This window comes from Phascolarctos cinereus, unplaced genomic scaffold (assembly GCF_003287225.1).
Source record: "Phascolarctos cinereus isolate Bilbo 61053 unplaced genomic scaffold, phaCin_HiC Scaffold_726;HRSCAF=1367, whole genome shotgun sequence".
Lineage (NCBI taxonomy): Eukaryota > Metazoa > Chordata > Mammalia > Diprotodontia > Phascolarctidae > Phascolarctos > Phascolarctos cinereus.
The window spans coordinates 3831036-3855478 of NW_027556098.1; positions in this window are offsets into that span (position 1 = coordinate 3831036).

Below are 24443 nucleotides of genomic sequence, written 5' to 3' on the forward strand. Positions count from 1 at the left end.
GTTTTCTCCTGAATATCTTCTCCTCTTCAAGTTTTAATACCATTATCTTCTACCTTTCTTCAGTGCATAATAGAATGAAATCAGACTTATTGGATGTTTCCTTATTTCTGACAGAGAAAATATTGAACTGGGAGCCACAGATTCTATACTATACGACCGGAATCTGTCATTGTTTTGAAACCTTGCTCCTTTCTGGGCCTCGGTTTTGTTTTGTGCGAAATGAGGAAATTGGGCTAGATGACCTTTGTAGTTTCCTTTTTTAATTTCTAGGTCTATGATCCTACAACATGCAACTTGATACAAAGGAAATGACACAAATATGTCTGTAAAGTAAGGTTTGTTGACATGCATTTTGTGCGTGGCCCAAAAAAAGAACCATGGAATGCAGTGAACTACAGCGAGTAGAGTACATGGATCCAGCACTGTCACTGACTGCACTACACACTGTTACTGGCTGTGTAACTGGAGGTTGTAAGAAATTGCAATCCTTATTTCTTGCTGTCAACCAACGAACAGCATTTTCTTCTACAAGTACTATTCATTCATTCACTCAACAAACATGCATTAAACATCTTCTGGTACAGAGTACTATGCTAGATAATTTGAGAAATAACACATTGAAATAATAAATAATTCATGTCCTTGATGTGGTGTTTCACTCCTGACATCTCTGATTAACTCCTATGTATTTAACACATTCTCCTTTCACTAAAATGTATCATGTGTTATCTCTCTTATCTCTCAACTCAATTGTAAGCTCTTTGAGGGCAGGGACTATATAGTTTTGCCATATCTTTTATCTTTTATTTAGGAGAGTATTTTCTCCACAGCAGATAATAAATATCTGTTGATTTGAATAGGAGAGAGGAGGTGGAGGAGGCACTATTTTATGGTGAACTATATTCTTTCAGATTTGTAGAAATTTAAGTTATTCATATGACGAGCAAATAGAGAAAAATAATTTTGACTGCATCCTTTTGTTTTTCATATAACTAGATATTTATTTTGGGTTTTAAATAGCATTAAAAAAAAACCCAGTCAGTGCCAAATTTAAACATTGAAGGAGGAAGCAGCCTTTGGATTGTAACAGTACTGGCAGACATAGATGCAAAGATGCAAAAATCTCCACTGAAAAGGAGGAATCCATTTGTAGGGTATGGACTTAAAAAAACTAATAAAGTCAGCAGATATGCTTTTTCTCACAGATGCAGCTCAAAAAACAAGAAACTTCCTCTAAATGTTCAATAATGGAAAATAAGGGTGATTAATAGCTGATTGGTTCAATAGTGATAGAAATCCTAAATCCATTAAATTTAAATGATCTTACATCCTGGCTTAATGTAAGTAATCATGTTGAGCACTACTTAGTAAAGCTCATGTAGAAATGCTGATGTCAGAGCTCACCAGGATGATAAACTTCCTTTTACTGGCTTACCAAAGTAAATGCCTCTGAAAATTCAGCAAATCAGGATTAAGTGATATAAACAAAATTTATTTTTTTTCCCCTTTCCTTGAATTCTCTTAGGCAAACAAAATGTATCATCAAATCTTAAAAAAAAAGGTATTATTACTAGAAAATTTTATATCCATCCATAGCAGATAATACAAATTCATTGGATCAGTCTAAGTTTTTAAAGTATAAATCAATAAAATAATAAACGAAGGACATTTGGTAATTAGGTAAAATGATCAACCCAATTAAAAAAGGTAAAAATGGAGAGAAGTTCTTAAATGCATTTTTATGAAACATTCTTTTGTGCAAAATCTGGCATTTTGGTATTCAGGTAATAGAACTGCAAATCAAAATATGGGGACTTTTCTTAATATTATATAATTAATTAATAATCATTAAGATGATAAGGCATGCAGATGGAGGTGCAGGGCAGCTAGGTCACAGAGTGGATAGAGTGCCAGGCTTGGAGTCAAGAAGATTCATCTTTCTGACTTCAAATCCGGCCTCAGATGCTTACTAGTTATGTGATCCCAGGCAAGTCACTGAACCCTGTTTGCCTCAGTTCCCCATCTGGAAAATGAGCTGGAGAAGGAAATGGCAAACTGTTCTAGTATCTTTGCCAAGAAAACCACAAATAAGATCATGAAGAGCTGGACACAATTGATAAGTCTGAACAAAAACAATACTTGCGAAGCTTTTTTTTTTTTATCCCAGAGAAGGTTTCACAATTATCCTTAGTAAATGTAATGTTATTAAATTAAATTCATTGCCCAGGCTTATTGAGATTTTTTGGGATTGTGACTCCTAGTACATTAGCTATCCCTCCCAGCATTATGTCATTAACAAATGTGATAGCACACTTTATCCTTTGATGAAAAATGTTGAATGGAATGAGGCCCAAAACAGATTCCTGGAAAACTTCATTAGGAATGTTCATCCAAATGGACACCAATCCATGAATCATTCTTTGGATTCATTCTTCTAATCTATTCCATATTCATTTCATTGTGTTTTCATTTTGGCCCATATTTTTAATGTAATTTGTTTTCTCTGAGCCATCTACTACATCCCAAAGCACCAAAACAACTACCACAGTCCCACAATGTGCTCCATCTCTCTTGGAAGACAACTAGAGCTGCTCAAGGGATCAGGTGCTTTAGAAGAGAAGTTCTGGCGCCTTCTCATCATCAACCTGTGGTTTACACTTAAGTCTTGGACTTTGTGCGCCTGTCTCCATGTCTGTATACACCTCTTAGGCTGCGTTTTATCATGGATTGAATCTTCAAGGCAGTCCTTCATGTTTATTTTAATCAGAGCTTTCTTAATGGGAAAATGAGGCAGTATGGTATATGCCAGGCTGAAATATCAGATAGCTCTGATTAAATTGACGCCAATGAAGCCTCATGCCTGCCTCTCTGATTTCTAGATTTTCAATTGTTATTCACAGAGGTAATCTAGAATAGAATTCTGGAAAATGCTAATAAAACCAACAGAGCATGGTAGTGCCTGGTTGTAAGGAATATAAGTCTTAAAAAAATGTTAGCTGAACTGAGAATTGTGAGAGGGCGCCATCATTCTCCAGGAACCCAGGCTCACAACTTTGGCGTCATTCTTGATTCCTCAGCTGCACTTTCCATATTTCACTGCATAATCATCACTGCTGCATAATCGTCACATCCTGTTTTTTTCAGTCCAAAAAACAGTTTATAACCTTTCACCCTGTAATCATCGCATGGTATAACTCTGTTAGTCATGCCACTTAAAAGTTAAACAGAGTAGCAATGTATTCACCAGTGGCATGTAGATATGCATTTATCTCTCACACATTGCCAGCCATGAGCCTGGAATCCTCAGCACACGTTCCTTGTCAGTATATTTCTGAAAGCCGATTTGTGTGATTTGTTTAGAGCACTGCAGAACTAACTGTATTGTCACTCAACCCAACAAAGAGCCCTAGGCACAAGGGGAGCCAGAGAGCAGGTCAGGCTGCCATAAGTAAGTCACGCACATGATATAATAAGACTTGTATCTTCCCAATTTTAATGTATAATCACAAGTATTCTGTGCATCATAATCTTGCACCAAAGACAGTTTAGTGATAAATGATTTTTAAGTAATACTGCATAATTGTTTTAAAATTCACATTTAAATTTCACATATTTAAATTTCACAAATTTGAAATTCACATAAAGGTCACAACACACTTTTTTTGCAAAAAAAAAAATTGGCATAAAATTTGTGATGATTATGTGGTGAAATATGGTGCCTCACGTTTCCAGACTGTTGCCAAGTTTTGTTTTGACCTTCACAAAGTCTCTGGTATACATATCTTCCTTTTTACTCACAAAGCTGCTACCCTTGTGTATCCTCACATCTTCATCACCTCACACATGGACAAGTCTCTCCACACTCCATCCGTTCTCCAGCTGCCCAAGCAATCTTCCTAAAGCATAGGTCTAACCATATTGCTCTTCCCTGCCACACACAGTCACTGAATAAACTCTATGACTCTCTATTTTATTGTTGAGTCACTTTTTAGTCACGTCCAACTCTTCATAACCCAATTTGGGGTTTTCTTGGCAAAGATACTAGAATGGTTTGTCATTTCCTTCTCTAGATCATTTTACAGGTGAGGAAACTGAGGCACACAGGGTTAAGGGACTTGCCCAGGGTCCCACAACTAGTAAGTGTCTGAGCCCAGATTTGAATTCAGGAAGATGAGTCTTCCTGACTCCAGGCCTGGTGCTCTATCCATTGTAATATGTGGCTGCCCCCCATGGCTCTCTGTTACCATGAGGATAAAACGTAAAATCTTTTGTTTGGCTTTAAAGCCCTACACAATCAAGCCCCTTCCTACTTTTCTAGTTTTCTTACATTTTAATCACTTCCAAGTACTTTATAATCCATTGACACTAGCCTTCTCGCAGTTCCTTGTACAAAACACCCCCCAAATCCTGCCTTTTCACTGGCTATCCCCCACAAGGGAGACAATATATTAGCAGAGAGGGGGACAAAGGGTATCTGGAAAGGCCTCTTGCAGAAGGTAGAATTTGATCTGAATTTTGCAGGGAGCCTCGTAAACCAGAAAGCTCAGGTGAGGAGGGTACCTTCTGCTCCCCTCATTCACAGTGACTTTTCTGAGATAACTGCCCCCCCATTTATAAATGTATATGTCCTGTATGTTCATGTTAGCTGCATATTGTCTCCCCATCAGAATGTGAGCTCCTAGAGGGCAGAGACCTTGTTGTTGCCATTCGTTATATCCCCAGCATTCAGAGCAAGGCTAAATGGTAAGTGCTTAACAGTGGTAGGTGTTTATCAAATACTTCACAGTGGATGGAGCAACAGGCCTGGAGTGAGGAAGACTTGAGTTCAAATTTGGCCTCAGACACTTACTAGCTGTGTGACCCTGGGCAAGTCACTTAACACTATTTGCCTCAATTTCTCATCTGTAAAATGATCTGGAGAAGGAAATGGCAAACCACACCAGTATCTTTTGCCGAGAAAACCCCAAATGGGGTCACAAAGAGGTGCACAGGATTGAAATGACTGAGGAGCAACAAATGTTTCTTCTATTGATGTTGATAAGGAGGAGAATATGAACATTTAGCTCAAGAAATTTTCGTTAATATTGAAAAAAAGGAAAAAGATCTCAAATTTCTACAACTTTTTAATCAAAGAGAGGCAATATACAATTAAGCAATGAAAATTTGGTTTTATATGTAAAACATTCTTTCTCTATGGGAAAAAGAAAGTTTCTGCCCCCTCATAGTCAAAGAAAATTCCGTAAGAACTCTAGGTCGATTTTGAATTCTCATTCTGCACTTACAAACTTGGAATTGACTGCATTTAAAAGAACTGTAGAAATTTCAGCTGTGACTCACAACAAATTCCCTTTGCCCCATTAAGTGACTGTTCTTTATTGCTTCTTCCCTTCATTGCTTGACTTCTAGGAAGAGCAGCCACCACTTCTCACTTTCCAACTCCCTGCAATCTAGCTTCTGTCCCCAGCACTATCGAAACGATTCTTTTCAAGGTTTTCAGGATCCTTTAGTGGCCAAACCCAGGGATTTTCTCATTCTTTATCCTCTGGGGTCTTTCTGAGTATCTGACATATTCTTTCTGGAGTCTCTTTTCCTTCGATTTTCATGAAATTGCTTTTCTGGTCCTTCTCCTACCTGCCTGATCACTCCTTTTGGGGTGTCCTTATCTACTATTGCTAATAATAGAATTCATATAGACCTTTGAGGATTACAAAGTGCTTTACAAATAATACCTCCCATTATCTTTATAGCAGCTCTACAAAGGAAGAGTTATTATTATCTCCATTTTTACAGGTGAGGAAACTTAGGCAGATAGAGGCTGTGACTTGCCTAGGATCACATAGCTAATAAGCATCTGAGGCTGGCTTTGAACTCAGGTCTTTCATCACCTCACATCAGGACTACTTTGATAGCCTTTGGACTGGAGTCCCTGCAGCAAGTCTCTTCCCCACTTCAGTCCGCTTAGCTGTCAATCTTCTTAAATCCCAGGTCTGACCATATTTCCTGTATACTCAATAAACTCCAGTGGCTCCTTATCACCTACAGAATCAAATATAAATTCTTTGTTTGGCATTCAAACCCCTTCAAAACCTCTCCCACTCCCACTCCCACTTTTCCAGTACTCTACCATCCAGCAATGCCAGCCTTCTTGCTCTTTCTCGAACAAGACACTCCATCTCTCAGCTCTGGACATTTTCTCTGGCTGTCTTTCATGTCTGGAATGCTCTCCTTCCTCATTTTTGCCTCCTGACTTCCTTCAAGTCCCAACTAAAACTTTACTTTCTACAGGAAGTCTTTCCCTATCTTTGTTAATTCTATTGCCTTCGCTCTGTTGATTATTTCCAACTTAATTGGTGTGTAGCTTGTTTGTACATAGCTGTTTTCCTATTTTCCCCCCATTAGCTTGTGAGCTCCTTGAGAATGGGAACAGTGTTGTCTTTAGCCTTCATTTTTCTCCCCAGTGCTTAGTATAGTGACTGGCATATAGTAGGAACTTAGTATCTGATTATTGATTGACTGATTCCAAGTCTAGCACTCTATCCACTGAACCTCTTAGCTGCCACTAGTATGTTCTTCCTTCTGTCTTCTGACTCTGAGCATCCTTCAAGGTTCTGACATTGGCACTCATCTTTTTTCTCACTATGATTCCCCTGGCTCTGATTATCACCTCCATACTTAGAGTCTCCAAATCTATATTTGTAGTCCTGATCTTTTCCCTAAACTCCAGCCCCACATTTGCAGCTCCTTGCTAGATGTCTCCTCCTGGAAGTCTCTGTAGCAAATCAAATTTTAAGAGGTCAAAATGGAGTTCAGCCTCTTGTCTCCCCAAAAGTGTCCCTCCTCTTAAAGTCCCTACTTCAGTTATTATCTCAAGACTTAAAACTATTGGGGCAGCTAGGTGGTGCAGTGGATAGAGCACTGGCCCTGAAGTCAGGAGGACCTGAATTTAAATCCAGCCTCAGACCAAACACTTGACACTTACTAGCTGTATGACCCTGGGTAAGTCACTTAACCCCAATTGCCAAAAAAAAAAAAGATTTAAACTATTCTATTCTTCTTGTTACCAAAGCTCAAAACACCAGTGGAATCTATTTTTTGCTGTTTCCTTCACTCTGGCTCCAGTGTTCAATCAGTGGATTGATAGTCCTGTGATTTTGTCTCTACAACAGGTTAGGTTCTTAACCCGGATAAAGGAACCTGTGAATTTGGATGGGAGGAAAATTGCATCTTTATTTCAAGATAATTGGTTTTTTCCTTAAAAAACTTACATGAACTGAGGCAAAGTGAAATGAGTAGAACCAGGAGAACATTGTACAGCAACATTATGTGATGATCAAATATGAATGACTTAGCTCTTCTTAGCAATAAAATGATCCAAGACAATTCCGAAGGACTATTGATGAAAAATGCTATTCACATCCAGAAGAAGACCTGATGGACTCTGAATGCAGATAGAAGTATAATATTTTCACTTTATTTTTTTATAGTTTTTTTTTCCTTTTGGTTTGTTTCTTCTTTCACAAAATTACTAATATAAAAACATGTTTTACATGATTGCCCACGTATAACCTATACTGAATTGCTTATTTTAAGAAGAAGGGAGGGGAAGATGAAAAATTTGGAACCCAAATTTTGTAAAAATGAATGTTTAGGAGCAGCTAGGTCTCACAGTGGATAGAGCAGCAGCCCTGGAGTCAGGAGGACCTGAGTTCAAATCCACCCTCAGACACTTGGCACTTATTAGCTGTGTGAACCTGGGAGAGTTGCTTAACTCGATTGCCTTGCCAAAAAAAAAGTTTAAAATTGTCTTTACATGTGATTGGAAAGGACAAAATATTATTTTTAAGAGATAGTTGGTTTCTTTCCTATCCCTATGAATTTTATTTTGTGCATTGAAATACATGATTCTGAGGTGTCTATACACTTCACTAGACTGCCAAAAGGGGCCCAGCACACAGAGAAAGGTTAAGAGCCCCTACTCTGTAATGTATGTTGCATCCACAGCTTGCTCTTGATTTATTCCATTGCCAGACTAAATTCAGACCTCATTATTAGACTCTAACTTTTTGTCTTCCAACTTAGCTCTTTGGTTCTAGTATTTCCTTTCGCTGATGGATCCTTCACATTTCTGTCAAAATAATTTTTCTAATGTATATGAGTTGCCACTCCAACCTTCAGTTTAAATCTCTTTCTTGGGTCTCTATTACATTGTCTATAAGATGACATACAGACCCCCTAGTCTGATATTCAAGGCCTTTCAAAATGTAACTCCATTCCACCCTTTTATCCTTATTCCATATTATTCCCTTTCATGTACCCTATGGAGCCACCAGCTGTTTCCTGATTTCCTCCTGCTCTCTTGCCTTTGTATATTCACACAGGACACTGGCCCCCTTGCTGTTCCTCAGACAAGACACTCTATCTCTTGGCTTTTGGAATTTTCCCGGGCTGCCCCTTGTCTGAAATGTTCTCTTTCCTCATCTTCACCTCCTGGTTTCTCTGGCTTTTTCCAAATCTCAGATAAAATCTCACTTTCTACAAGAAACCTTTCTTAATCTCACCTAAATTCAGTGTCTTCTCTCTGTTGATTACTTCCAGTTTATCCCCTATATAGCTTGTTTGTACATAGTTATTAGATGGTGGTATTCTCCTCGAGGGCAGGGACTGGCTTCTGCCTTTCTGTGTATCCCCAGCACTTAGAACAGGGCCTGACACATAGCAGGTACTTAATATACATTTATTGTTAATTCATCGACATGATTTGAATACTTCATCTATACCTCGGTCTGTTGAAATCTTTCTAATTTTAAGTCCCAATTCAGATGTCAATTCCTCCCTGATGCCTTCCCTGAGCCCTTTCTGATGAGGGTGATCTCTCCCTCCTCATATTTCTTTTTTATTTGAATAATATTTTATTTTTTCTCCAATTATATTTAAAAACAATTTTAACATTCTTTTTTTATTTTGGGTTCCAAATTCTCTCCCTCCCTTTCTTCCACCCTCTCTGAAATGATACAGATTATACATGCGCAATCATGTAAAACATATTTCCATATTAGTCATTTTGTAGAAGAAAACTCAAACAAGAAGGAACAAAGGAAGGAAGGAGGGAAAGAAGGATGGAAGGGAGGGAAGAAACAACAGAAGGAAGAAAGAAAAAGAAGAGAGAGAGAAAGAGAAATAGTATGCTTCAGGCTATATTCAGACTCCATCAGTTCTTTCTCTGGAGGCGGATAGCATCTTTCATGATAAGCCCTTTGGGATTTTCTTAGATCATTGTATTGCTGCCTCCTCATATTTCTTAAAACATTTTCTCTAGATCAGGGATTTGAAACCTTTTCTTGTGTCCTGGACTCCTTGGCAATCTGGCGAACTCTGGTATGGTTGTTGTCCTTCATTCTTGAACGGGTCCAAAGTGACATCACTACGTTAGAGTCAAGTTGCAGTGAATCCAACTGTGGCTGATCAAATCAATACGAGCTCAGAAGGCTCTAACACAAGCTGGGCACAAACGGTACCTGTGAACATTTGGAGTGGGTTCTCTAAGTCTGCACACCTTGCATTTCTTTTGATTTATTTCAGTTCTGCTTTGCTTGTAGAACACAGCACCTTCCCTGATAAGGGCGCAGCATGCTGGGTGCTCCTGTGCCAGTGTCTCCCATGTGACACAATGGATTCCAAAGTTCTTAAGAGAGACCTTGAGAGTGTAATAATGTTGTAAAATGTATAAAATAAAAGACATAGTATTAAAAGGGAAGCCAAAGGTTAATGTAAATAAAGATGTGTACTTTTTCCCATCCACAGCTCACGGATCCTGGTTAAGGACTGCTTTTGACCTTCCTCGTTGTATTTATCCCATTGTACCTTACAGCATACTTATCAATTCCCACTCAAAATCTGGGAATCTCTCAGAGGGAAAGCACAAAATAGCGGCAGCATTTTTTTTTAAATTGGCAAAAATGCTAAGTTGGGGATGCCCCTAAATTGTCATTATTAATTATCACTTTATGGAATTGTTTTCCCTTTTCTATCTAAGGCACTCTCCTCTGGTTATACAACTTGCCAAAGTTTTGGAAAGGAAACTTCACAAGCTGTAAGCTATCAATAAAAGTGTATTGAACATATAGTTTCTCATTCTCCTTTTGTTTATCTGGGAAAAAATTGATTTACACAATTCACAAATATGTCAACCAAGCTGGAACTGTCACGAGTTATTGGCATGAAGATCTCAATGAAATCGAAAGTACATGCTACAGTTTCTGTGGATTCATCAAGTACATCATGCTATCTGAAAAGGAAAGATACTCAAGTAAAAGTAATATATCCAAGCATAATTTTAGCTTTTCCTAACTTTTTTTCTTTTTACTAGTTCATTTGTTATGCCCTTACCCTTTCCCTAGTATACATATTTTAAGGCTTATCTTGGTTACTGACCAGAATTCAGTCTTTGGCCAAAAAACATGTTCATATTGCAGAGTCTAACAAGGCCCAGTTTTATTCATTTCTTATTATGTTTTTACTAAAGTGGAAAGTTGTACTACCTACCAAGCTATGGGCATAACTTGTAAGAAAAACATGTTCACATCCTTTCATAAAATTTCTGCTTTTTCAAATGTGAGGCCATCCTATGAGATGCAGGGGTTTTGTCTCAGAATGGCTGTAACAGAAATGACAGCTTGTCTGAGACTGTGAAGAACTGACAGTTCTATGAAGGAAAAAAAAATCTGTGATGAACAAGTTGATTTTTATTCAGAGAAAAACTTGTTACATCTCATTAACCTAATGGGGACTTAGCTGAGTAAAAACAGATAGTTTATGAATATAGCTAATATTATCAGAATCCCATCAGAAGGATGTCAGCTGGCATTTGCGTCAGGAAGGGAACATGAACTGAAATAATACACATACGAACTGAGAAGTCAATAAATACATTTATGTATATGTGCATGCATATTAATATATTTTCTAGATGGAAGTTTTTTATTACTTTTGTAAATTTGAACTTTGGCATTTCACACTAAGTGCAGTTATTTATTTTTTGTTATTTGTTTATGACATAAAAGCTTGTTTTTGTTACAAATAAACATTCAAAGTCTTATTCTTGAGATCTCTGTAGATTCAGTCCACATAGTTCTGAGCTAATTAGGCTGTTTGTTCATTCATTGCTAGCTACCAAATATTTGTCACTTTAATTCATCTCACTGGCAGTAATCTGAAGGGGTGAGGTAAAAATTCTGATCTGAGATCTGAAAAGCTCAAGAAAGAATTAACTCAGACATGAAGAAACAATGGGAAAAAGGGATGGACAACTTCAGACATGGGTGACAATCAGAGATTCTATCACTCTATACAGAGAAGTGGAGCAGAGACCATATAGTAGATGCTTTGACAGATGATCTTGCATCTCAAGTTGGTTTTGTTGTTTACTGATCCTGAAAACAGGGAGCCAGATTAGATGGGGGTCTCCAGGTTCCATCCAGCTTGATCATTCTATGGTTCTGTGATTCTCACTCTTCTGGGTAGATCATGGATCTCTGATATTGTCATCAAATGAGCTACCACCCATTGACAGGAAAAATACATTTAACTTTATGCCAACCCTATTATTCTAGAATAGATCAGCTCACTCTGCCTTGACAGCCCCTTGTCATCCAATTTGCAGATGATGTGAAGCAGAGAGAAAGAGTGACTATGTTGGATGACAGGATTGGGATACAAAAAAGATTGTGACAGACAAGAACAATGGGCTAAATTTAATAAAGAAACTTAAGTGGGGATAAATATGCATTCTCACTTGGGATCAAAGAAACCAACTGAACAAATAAAGATAGGAAAAGCATGGCTAGACAACAGTTCTTTTGGAAAGGACTTCAGTTTTTAGTGGCAGGACAATAAAAATAAAAGAAAACAAAACAAAACAAATTAATACAATCATGATGCCATTTGGGGGTTTTCTTGGCAAAGATGCCAGAGTGATTTGCCATTTCCTTCTCCAGCACGTTTTACAGATGAGAAATCAAGGCAACAGGGTTAAGTAACTTGTGCACTGTCACATGGCTAATAAATGTCTAAGTCTGGATTTGAATTCAAGTCCTCCTGAATGGAGGATCAGAACTGGATCCATTATAATCTTAGGCTGCATTAACTGAGGTATAGTGTCCAAAATGGAGGAAGTAATTACTATTTTTCTGTATTCTTTTTTGGTCAGATCAATCAATTAAAAATTTTAAACACCTACTATATGTCAAGCACTGTCATATTGAGTGATATGTTTGGTCTAAGTACCATACTTCAGAATGGGCTGGAGGTTCTGAGAAGCTGGAGAGTGTCCAGAGGGCAGCGAGTGAACTAGAAAACATGCTATAGCGATCAGTCAGTTAAAGAAACTGAGGGATGATTAGAGAAGACATAGGAGAGTACATTATAACCATTTTCTACTTAAAAGGCCATTATGTGGAAGAAATTGTAAGAGGGAGGAGGTTCCAGATTGGGGATGGTGCCATGTTCACTTTAAGACTACATCCTCCAGAATCCTTTATGAAAGTTAAGCCAGAGATAACATTTCACAAGAAATTAGGTAAGAGGATGGAGACGAGATATGGGGGATTTGGAAAAGATGAGCAAGTACAAACAGAAGGGAAGAAGGGGAAGAAATGAATGAGAAACCTTATCTTATCCTTGTGACTCAGTCTACAGGGACTGGGAGACATGAAGGTTCCCTCCGTTCTTGCTGGTGCCAGACTTTCAGATGTGAATGCAGTAGCACTTGGAAGACCTCTGATGCTTCTCTTTTCTTGTGGCAGGAAGAAGCAGCTACAGAATCCTGAGGATTCATCTCTTCAGTGTGGAGGATGCCAGCATCCCAAGCATTGACATGATGAGCAAGTCATTAAGACAATTCCTTCTACCTCTTTAGGTTAAATGTCATTGATTTAGAAGTGCAGGGTACGAGTGAGGTCAGCTAGGAACCTTTTAACTTCTGGACAGTGGGAAAAGATACTATTTTCAGAAACTGGTTAGAGAGAATGTCTGCTGTTTATCATAATTTTCTTATTATTGAACTTGTATCTATTTTAAACAAACATCTTTTTGCATTATTTTGATGTGTGTATTCAAAAGGAAAATGAAACTTGTGAGTGATATTCTTCAAGGTATTATACTTGTTTTTCTTGGCCCCAAAGGGAAGAGCTTAGCCTACTGAGTGAAATTTAATAGAGAGACATATTTTGTCTCTTGGGAATGATGTCATATCTTTCCCAGCAATCAGAGCCATCCAAAAAGTAGATTGAGTTATCTCAGGAGCTACTAAGTTTTCTATCACTGGGTGTCTTCAGGTGCTAACTGAATGACTACCTATTGGGGAACCCAGCTCCAGCAATATGTTGGCTTAGATAACTGCACTCTGCAGTCCCTTGCAACTCTATATATTTTAATTCCTTAAGAAAGAAGCTTCCCCAGGGTCAGCAGATAAATGGAACATCTGGCCTTTTCCTCTCCCTTACAATATTCTTTCTTCTTGACTGACGCCATTTCCTTTGACTACGTGCACAGGTTGGAGGGTATGCTCTTTGGGCCAAAGAGAAACTTATCAAGACTTGAGTAATAAAGATAGAGAAGGATATAAAACCTCTTCACTTAAGAAATATGACTTCTGGCCCATGAAGAACTTCTAAACATACCTGCCTTCTCAAAACAAATTAAAAAAAACACATGAAGAGCTAGTAAATACCCACAAAACATCTTTGGGATTATAGAACTAGATAGTCATCTAGTCCAACTCCCCCTTATTTCACAGATAAGTAAACTGAAGTCCAGAGAGATTAATGAAAATCATGGGATCTTTCCTAAGATCACAACAGTTATAAGTAGCAGAGCCAGTATTTGAACTCAAGTACTGTGACTCCAAGTTTTTGGTTCTTTTTTCTTTACTGTAGATTCTAAGCATTTCCCTTTATAGGAAGCAAGCAGCTAACTCTCCTTTTTATATCCCAACTCCTGGAATTAACTGGAAGCTACAAGTACATAATATCCTTCTCTGCCTGCATCAATTTGGATTCAGGTCCAACCACTGACCAGAAAGTTGTCTAGATCAAGAAGCAATTAAAGGATTTAGGAATTAATTACACATGTTACTAACCAGGCTGAATTGGACACAATAAGCCATTACAAAATCATTAGTGGGTTGAATGCTGATATTGGATTTCTCTCAAGTTCTCACTCTAAAAGCAATCAGGGGTCATCTCTCTTGATAGCTGCTATGGAAGATTAGCCATGGCAATTTTGAAGAGGGGAGAAAGCAAGCCTTAAAATTACCATAGGAAATTATTTGGTTCTTATTTTTAATAACAGACAGCAATTATTTTCAGTGTGATAGGAAATTGAAGAAGAATATTTGATGAATCATATTTTCCAAATCAAAAGTTTTATTTTAGAAATTTACTTGATATGGACATCCCTGTATGGGCTTTATCACTTAGTTTACTTTTCCATTATGTCATTACATAGGCCCATTGCAGCTGGATTTGGCATTTCTTTAACTAAAACAGGAGCAAGGTGAGTGTGGCATAAGAGCTTAGAGTCACAATAACTACAAGGAATCTTGACTCTGCCTCTATGTTACTACATAGTTGTGGGTACTCTCTGAATCTTAACTCCCTCATGTGGAAAATAGGGGTATTAGTTGCCCCATCTACCAAACGGGATAGTTGTGAGGCTAAACTGAGATTATATATATAAAGCACTTTGTGAACCATAAAGTTTTATAAAAACCTAACTTATTATTTGAAAACATTGTCCAAGACAATAACCAAAGGGATTCTTGCTTATTGGTGACATTTAACAAGGGACATCAGTGGGTTTCAGGTAGGCCAGAGGTATGAAGAGCACTCTGCTCTTCCAGGACCAGGAGAAGTACTTATAGAGAAGTGAGACTTAACTGTTCTATCAGTAAAAACATGCCTGCGTCCCACTTTTAGGCCAAGAAGGTAAAGCCAAAATCCAGTGCCAGTGCCTTCCCCTCTGTTTGTGCATAGCTGCACCCCTCATATAAAAACACTGTCTTTTTAAAGGTCTTTTCTTCCAAGACAAACAGAAAAAAGATTTAAATAAATTGTTAAAGGGTATGCAATCTGGTTGCTAATGTAGATAAATATTTTTATGTCAAAAAGCAGAAAAAGAAGCTTGGTTTAACAAAAACCTGCTTATGTGTGTGAAGAAACAGTATTCATATGGAATCTGAGTAGTTTTTGGACAGAAAAGAAACTATGGTATAAATATAAAAACTTCATTACCTTATGAGTAAGGTAGGATGATGCCTCATCTGTATGTGAATAGTTTGATGGTTTAAAGAAGGAGAGAAAGAACTTCTATTTATTAAAACTGGCAAAATATGAGTCCCAAGAAACAGTTTCAAAGGCATAAAATGAGGTGTTGGACTACATTGAAGATATTAGACCTTTAAGGCATTAATGATCCCCTAGAGACTAAGGAAAAGGAAGCTTCTCAAGTACCCACGTTGCTCTTTTCTGCCATCTTTGGGTTGAGAGAAAAAATCAGAAAAAGCTAAAAACAAAACCAGATAATGCTGCTGCTTTGCTGTATAAGAAGACCCAGCTAGCCCTTGTTCAGAGAGTCCACTGGAAGTATTTGCCGTGAACTTTGTTCTCATTGGTAAATTCGGCATTCTGTATGTGAATAACTTCCTCAGGCTGCACTGGCCCACATAGGAGACATAACCAATCTTATGAGCTCATAGTTTGAAGTGAGCTGCTATTCAAATTTAAAAAAAAATAGCCTAAAAACCCTTTTAAGGGTAATTGTAAGTTGATAGAGCTTATAAATGCCACTTTTGAATTGGTCAAAAAATCTTATTCTTGAGATCTCCGTAGATTCAGTCCACATAGTTCTGAGCCAATTAGGCTGTTTGTTCATTCATTGCTAGCTACCAAATATTTGTCACTTTAATTCATCTCACTGGCAGTAATCTGAAGGGGTGAGGTAAAAATTCTGATCTGAGATCTGAAAAGCTCAAGAAAGAATTAACTCAGACATGAAGAAACAATGGGAAAAAGGGATGGACAACTTCAGACATGGGTGAAAATCAGAGATTATATCACTCTATACAGAGAAGTGGAGCAGAGACCATTTAGTAGATGGTTTTGAGAAGATTTGCCCAGCTGAAAAGCAGTGAGGACCAAGTAAACAAGCAGTTAGCAGAAAGGTGGACTTTGTGTGGTTCAGCAATTCCTGAAGGACCAAATATACCAAAGCCTACAGTTCAAAGTTGCTAGTTATCCCAAGCACATGTGTTTGTCTCACTTGCGTCCTTTCCTGCCAGGTTACTTATAGATGTGTGCTCACTCTTCTCCACAAATATTGAGTGTATCAGTGGAAGATTATGATCCAAATTTGTGCGTGGGTTGTGATGTATTTTATTATGTATTCATTTCATCACAAAGAATAGTGAGGGTCCTTCAGCTGAAAGGAATTCAGAGGAAACTATGCTAATGAACTCATTGGTCCAGTTCCTTTCCCTAATGCTATACTTTGTAGTTATCTATACATGTGCCTATCATCTTCCCCAATAGAAGGTCAACCTATGAGGGCAGAGGTTGCTTCGCTTTTGTATTTCTATACCCAGTGTCCAGTACAACATCTGGCATACAGTAGGATTTAAACTAATGCTTATTTATTTATTGATTACAACTTACAAGGCTGGGCTTTGAAATACACCATAGTGAAGTAGAAAGAGTACGGTTCCTGAAGCAAGAAAACTGGGTTTGAATCATGGCCCTTTCGCTTGATATTTTTGTCATCACAATCTACTTAAATTCTCTGAGATACAGTTTTCTCTTTTGTAAAATGGGAATGATAATCCTTGCATTATCACAGAGTTGTTATTCAATTCAACTCAAACATTTAATAAGCATCTACTAACTAAGGACTTATACTAGGCATAAAACAAAGGAATAAACCACAGTCACTGTCCTCAAGGAACTTATGTTAAGATGAGGGATACAAGTAAGCATACAAGAAAATTTTAGCAGGAAGAACACTAAAGACTAGGATCAGGAAAGGCTTTATGGAAGAAAATGCTGTGTAAACCTTAAACTATTTAACACATGAGTTAGTATTATTAGAAAGGACAAGCTTAATGTCTACATAGTGTTAATCTAGGTAGCTAGGAAGTCCTCCTTGAAACTAATGTATCCCACCTGCTAGCTAACCTAAAATTTTATAATAAGAAATTCATGTTTTTCTCTAAAAACTACTAGCTTGAAAATATGAGCACTTCCACAGACAATACTTTAAGCATTCCCTGTCATTTCCATCACAGTGCATAGATGCTGGTTGTTATTGATGTCTGTCCTTCATTCTCAAAGAGGGTCCTGACATCAGGGAGGTCATGACATGACATGCAATTGAATTGGATTTAAATAAGGCAGGTCTGTGCAAAGTCACCTGCCTCACTTTCTCCTCCGGAGCCATCTGGGTCCAGTGGTGACCTATAGATCAAGATGACTGGAGATGCAGTGGGAGACCTTAACCTTTTTAAGCAAAGGTCTTTAACAGGTCTCGGTTTGACTGAAGCAAAGCCCATTCACTGATTAAGGATAGGTAAGAAATGAGGCAGAGAATGGTCTCTTTACCTAGTCAAAAAAAAAAATCAATCAGGGAGGGGAAGACTCTCTGGGTTTCTGGCCAAAACAGGAACAATTGCAATTTACATTCACTCTGAGCCAATCAGGGCCCAAACAATGACCAAGTGGGGCTTGGGCTGGGACGACCTATTGTTGGCCAGTCAATGAGAGCCAGGGTGATTTGGGTTTAAGGGTAGTCCTTGGTTAGATTGTTTCTAGAGTTGGGAAGGAAAGAAAGGGCCGTATGTCTTAGAAGGGTCAACTCAACTAGCAACTCCTTCTTGAATTCTTTCCTACCCTCCCTCACCCCTCAGTGAAATTGAGTTTTCTGTTTTCTGAAATCTCAGAGCACTTGGATTTATAATTCTCTTATGCATTTGCATTTTAATCTGGATTACATTGGCTTGGTTCCTGTCTTATCTTTGCCCTTCAGTTCAGGGATATGTGGCAGTTGGAGATTTTTACTATCATGGGCAAACCAGCTATTCTTTCTCTTGAAGTCCCCAGAGTTGTGCTGCGTGGGCAGCACAATCAATCAGTCAATCAACATTTATGAAGTGCTAATATGTGCCAGGCACTGTGCTAAATACAACTCTTTCTCAAGTGAACCCTTAGCCCTCTGGGGGCATGCCTTTCCCTTTATCCGTGCCTCAACTCCTTATCTCATTTAGGAGTTCTTTGAACTAGCTTGCAGTGGACTGTGGGGATGAGGGAATAAGACTGCTCCAAGGTAGTTATTTCTGATAGGAGCATCCTCCCGTTCACTCCCGTCTCTTTTAACTACTTAGATCTGCTTATTTATTGCTCAGGCATTAGCTAGGCTTAATGGTACAGATTCATGTATTTAATCATTCCTGCTATTATAAAGCTTGTGAAAATCACTAATAAATCAAAAATTCATCTAGATTCTACTTCATTTGTTTCCAGTCCCCACCCAGGACAGAAACCTGGTATTTGGGACCAAAGTTCAAGCCTGCATCCTTTTTATATTTCTGTAGCAGTCCCACCCATTTCACAGGTTTTTTCTTTTTCAGCCCCTTTACAAATAAGGAAACACACATCTAAAGCAGTTATTAGCAACTCTATCTTATCTAGCTAGCAAAAATTCAATAGAAATTAGAAAGGTAACTTCAAAGAACAGAAGAAGCTTTGGAACCTTCTAGCTGGCTCTGATAGAGAGGAAGCAGGCAAGGGAAGACCTTCTACAGTCTGGTTGCAATAGAACCAATTCCTTGGTGCCTCCAACTGTCCCAGTATTACTGGCAGCTACAGCACCTGAACGCTTAATTTTCCAGTCTCTAGACTCACATCACAAAACTCCTGCTGGAGTTCTTCTTCTCTTGAATTCTATTCTAAAAGAATTGAAGCTACCACAGCCTGATTCAACTCGAAGTTTGTAATCATCTCTCAGTCCTACCCTCCCAGAGTGGAAAGAAACAACTCTGTCCATTTGAAAACACTATTCCCCAGAAACTCGTGCAGCTAAACTCTGAAAGCCTCATCTCTCTACCTACAGAGGAATCAACTCCAAAAACTATTTCATTAGCATAGATGGTGGAGATCTAGGTGGAAGGTTTGTGACAGACTCCTGATTTTTGGTACCTACATAGCACCAATATGATTGTGCCTAATTCCCCTGTCCTAGCTTTTGAATTGTGTTGCTGGAATTTGAGAGTCCCCTGGATAGCAAGCAGATCAAATCAGTTCATACTTAAAGAAATTAATTCAGGTCATTCACTGGAAGGTCAAATACTGAAGCTGAAGCTTAAATATTTTATCCAAATAATTGGGAAGACAAGACGCCTTGGAAAGATTTTGATATTGTGAGAGTTTGAAGGCAAAAGGAAAAGGAGATGGCAAAGGATGAGCTGGATAGAGAGTGTTACGGAAACAATGAACAAGAATTTAGACAGACTTAGAGAGATAGCAGGGGACAGAAGAGCCTGGTGTGCTATGGTCCATGGTGCTATGCGGACACAACTAAACAATGAACCACAACAAAATATTCACCTTTCAATAGTCAATAAACATATATGAAGTGTGTGTTGTACACCAGGCACTATACCAAGAGCCAGAGATACACAAAGAGTCAAAAGAGCAGCTTCCCTGCCCTCAAGAGTTTGCAGCCTAGTGGGGGGAGACAATAAGCAAAGATGTACAAATCAGCTGCGTATAAGAACATACGCCTGCCAGGTGGTGCTTAATCTCCTCTAGAGTCTTTCACTAAAAATTGTGTTTGTGCTGAGTCACACTAATGAGTAAATAATAATAGTAGGTAGATTTTTCTTAGCACTTTAATGTTTGCAGATTGCTTTAAAAACATTATCACGTTTGATCCTTACAACAACCCTACAAGGATAGGCAGAAACGGAGGCTGAGAAGTTATGTCGTTTACCTAGGGCCACACAGATAGTGAATTTTTTTCAGTGGGATTGGAACCTGGGCCCTCCTGATGCTGGGTAGCATTACATCTTCTGTACCATCACCGGCCAAGTTGGTGCCTAAACTTACTCTTGGGTCGCCTCATCTCAGGCAGTCAGATCCAGACTGTGCCTGTGCATTTGATGACAGATGTATCGTTGCACATCACAGACAGTGGGGGTCTGGAGCCCATAGCAGAAGTAGGGCATAGTTGATAGATATAGATGACACACACACACGCACACACACACATTTACACACATGTTATACAAATACGCACACCCTTAGCTCAATTCAGCCCTCTGAAAGCACACTAGTCCCATTGAGGCATCTACTTACTAAGGCAGCTTCAATACTATTGTTGCTTCACTCTTGAAGAGGGCCATGACATCAGAAAGGTAATGCCATGACTCACAAGTCTGGACACCCCAGAGACATCTCAAACTCAGCATGTACAAGACAGAACTCATTATATATTTTCCCCCGACTCTTCCTCTTCCCAATTTCCCTATCACAATGGATCAAAAGACTTACATTTGAACTCTGACTCTGCCACTTACAACCTATGTGACCCTGAACAAATCATTTAGCTTTCTTAAACCTCAGGTTTCCCATTTACAAAATGGTGAGAAGAATATATCACAAGCTTCCTCATGAGCTTGCTGTGACAGTCAAATGAGATAATGTATGTGCCCCTTTACAAAAGTGATGTAAATGCTTGTTGACTGATGTATAAATATAAATTTCTTAAGGGAAAAGATTATATTTCACCTGCAACACTTAGTTGCTGCATGACACTGGGCAAGTCTTGTTTGCTTCAGTCCTTCATCTGTAAAATGAGGATGACAAATCTGCTTTGCCAACATTACGAGGCTGTTGAGAAAAGCATTTTGAAAGCATTCAACTAATATAGGAAGGTGAGTCATTGAGTTAATTTTACTTACCTTCTGTCACCTTTAACATCACAGTGTCTTTGCATATATTAATGTTGGCTTCATTGAATCCTTGCATTGGGTGTCTAAAGGTAAGGTTGGGGAAGATCAGGCACCACCGAGTGGGCTTAATATCTGAACAATTTAGTCTATACAACTGACTATAGATTGGCGCCTTTAACAAAATAAAATATTGACATACAAAAAACCCCCTCAAAAAAACCCAGCTATTTGTATTTATGTCTGAAGGGAAACATTTCCACCAATCCATCTCCTTTCTCTCTCTTTCCCTCCCTCCCTGTCTCATGCTACACTTCACTTCATAATCTAGACCTCTTTTCCATCTTCTCCTCAACAGCCATCTTGCCCTTTACGGTTTGTCTTCCTACATTAGAATGTGAGTTTTTTGAGGGCAGAGACAATCTTGCTTGCTTGTGTTTGTGTCTCCATTGCTTAGCACGGTACCTGACACATAGTTAGGTGCTTAATAAATGCTGTCTTTTTCTTTTTCTCCCCTCTTCCCCTTCTTCTTCTTGTCCCTGTCTCCCACTCTCTCTCTCTCCAAAATTCTGAAAAACTCAAATATTTTACGGAGGCCATTGTTGAAATATGTGCTTACTCCTGCAATCATAGATTTAACACTATAGGAAAACTTAAAGGTCATCTAGTCCAACCCCTTCATTTCACAGATGGGTAAACTGAGGCCCAGAGAGGTTAAGTGACTTGTCCAAGGCACTAAGTGGCAAAGCCAGAATTTAAACTTAGTTTCTCTGATTCTAGGGGCAACTAGGTGGCACAGTGGATAGACTGCTAGGCATGGAGTCAGGAAGATTTGTCTTCTTGTGTTTAAATCTGACCTCAGACACTAGCTGTGTGACCCTGGACAAGTCACTTAACTCTGTTCACCTTACTTTCTTCCTCTGTCAAACCGGCTGGAGAAGGAACTGGAAATCCACTCCAGTATCTTTGTCAAGAAAACCTCAGATAGGGTCATAGAGAGATGGACAGAAATGACAATGACTGAACAATAACAAATCTCTGATTCTAAATCCAATTTTCTTTCCATTGCATCAAGATAAGAGGCATAGGCTTCATAAGACATACAACATAGATAATTTGCTTATAGCTACATAATGAAGTTACTTAATTGGGTTTTGAGGCAACATAACTATTCATGAAGTTACGGGTTTGGTTTTGTTTTTATCAGACCTGTGATTTCATGGATACGGTGAACTCCCATGTGAGGAAATTCCTTTACCAATGCAGTTTGGCACCTTTTCTGAACTTATACTTCTGGCAGAGATGTCAGACACTCAGCCTGTGGACTGTACTCCTCAGTCCTGCCTGCTGAACCAGACTGAAATGTAGTTGGGAAATATTTAAAAAATAAATGCAAAATACAATAAAACACTACATTCAAAAACTAAGTCAATATGCAGCCTGCAGGGATCCTTTGGACAGATTAGTGGCCCCATGTTTATTTAAGTTTGACATCACTAGTCCTAGTATATGGCCCTAGTATATGTCAGAGGTAAGGCTTTCATGACACAAAGTCCAGCTCTTGAAACAATACCATAGTACCTCTAACTTGAGCACAGTCAATTTAATGGGCAAGGGTATGTGTAACACACTGGGTGTCAGAGCTGACGCAGGCTGCTCTGGTAGCTCAGATTTGGAACATTTAGCAGTAACCAAAAGGAATTTTATTTGGCCATAGCATGGAAAGGACATTCAGCAAGTATAAAGCATTTACTTTGGGTGGATGTACCCCATCCTTGCCTGTGGTCAGCAGGACAGGTTGGAGTGAGTCTCACTACATACTCAGGCTGTGAGTTACCTGTACTCTGAAGGGCACTGACACCCCTTGGGCTGACCTCTTTTATGCCCTGAGGTGACTTGGAAGACCATCAATAGTGTGAGCCATGGCTCTCTTGGCCAATCAAAACTAAAGGGCAGCTTCCTTGGCTTAGGGGAAAACCCAGTTTAGCTTCCATGACAGGGGGCTCTGGTAGATACTGCTCCGGACACACTGTGCCTTTGGCATGGCTTTAATTTTTTTGCTAAAATTTTTAAATTTGATTGTTGCCCTTTGTATGAAGGGCATGAAGCCCTATGAAGCTCTATGTATTCTTATCCCAACTCTCCTTCTTACAGAGGAGTCTTCAGGACAGACAAAAGCTAGATTTCCCTCTCGGTGGTCTAAAGGAATTGGAGGCAATTCTCTAATGTCATTGGCTTAAGCCCCACCAGTGTATTTTCTCCTAAGATTAGCAGTCGAGAATCATTTTTATCAGTCGCTTTTAAGTAGTTTTTTTAGAAATGTGGTATCTACTAATGTGATACGGTAAGAACAAGTAGAGAGGAAAGTAAGTAGGCTCATCTATAGTCATATGAAAAAATGCTCTAAATCACTACTGATTAGAGAAATGCAAATCAAAACAACTCTGAGGTACCACATCACACCTATCAGATTGGCCAACATGACAAAACAGGAAAATGATAAATGTTGGAGAAGATGTGGGAAAATTGGAACCCTAATGCATTGTTGGTGGAGTCGTGAAATGATCCAACCATTTTGGAGAGCAATTTGGAACTATGCTCAAAGGGCTATTAAAATATGCATACCCTTTGACCCAGCAATAGCACTTCTATGGTTATATCCCAGAGAGATCATACAAATGAGAAAAGGACCCACATGTACAAAAATATTTAAAGCAGCTCTTTTTGTGGTGGCAAAGAATTGGAAATTGAGAGAATGCCCATCAATTGGGGAATGGCTGAGCAAGTTGTGATATATGAATGTAATGGAACACTATTGAGCTATAAGAAATGATGAGCAGGGAGACTTCAGAAAAACCTGGAAAGACTTGTATGGTCTGATGCTGACTGAAATGAGCAGAACCAGGAGAACATTGTAAACAATAACAGCCATGTTGTACGACGACTAGTATTAATAAACTTAACCCTTCTCAGCAATACAAGGATCTAAGACATCTCTAAAGGCCTTGTGCTGGAAAATGCTATCCACAAAGAAGAAAGAACTAAAGAGTTTGAATGCAGATTGAAGTATACTATTTGCTTTTTTTTCTTCTGTTGTGTTTTGTTTCCTCTTTCTGGCGATTCCTCCTATTGGTTCTAATTCTTACTTACAACATCACTAATGTGAAAATATGTTTAATGGGAATGTATATGTATAGCCTATATCAGATTGCATGCCGTCTTGGGGAGGGGAGTGTGGAGGGAGGGGGAGAAAAACATAAAACTCAAAAGCTTATGGAAGTGATTGTTGATAATTCAAAATAAATTAATTAAAAAAAAAAAGGAAAAAAGTAGGCTCAATCCTACAAAGCCCATGTTCCAAAGGGGTAACTCAGAGCTCTTGGGTGCTGAAAGTCCTTTACATCAGATACTTTTTATATACTGTTTATTTTATCTTTGGCTCCTGATGTAATCA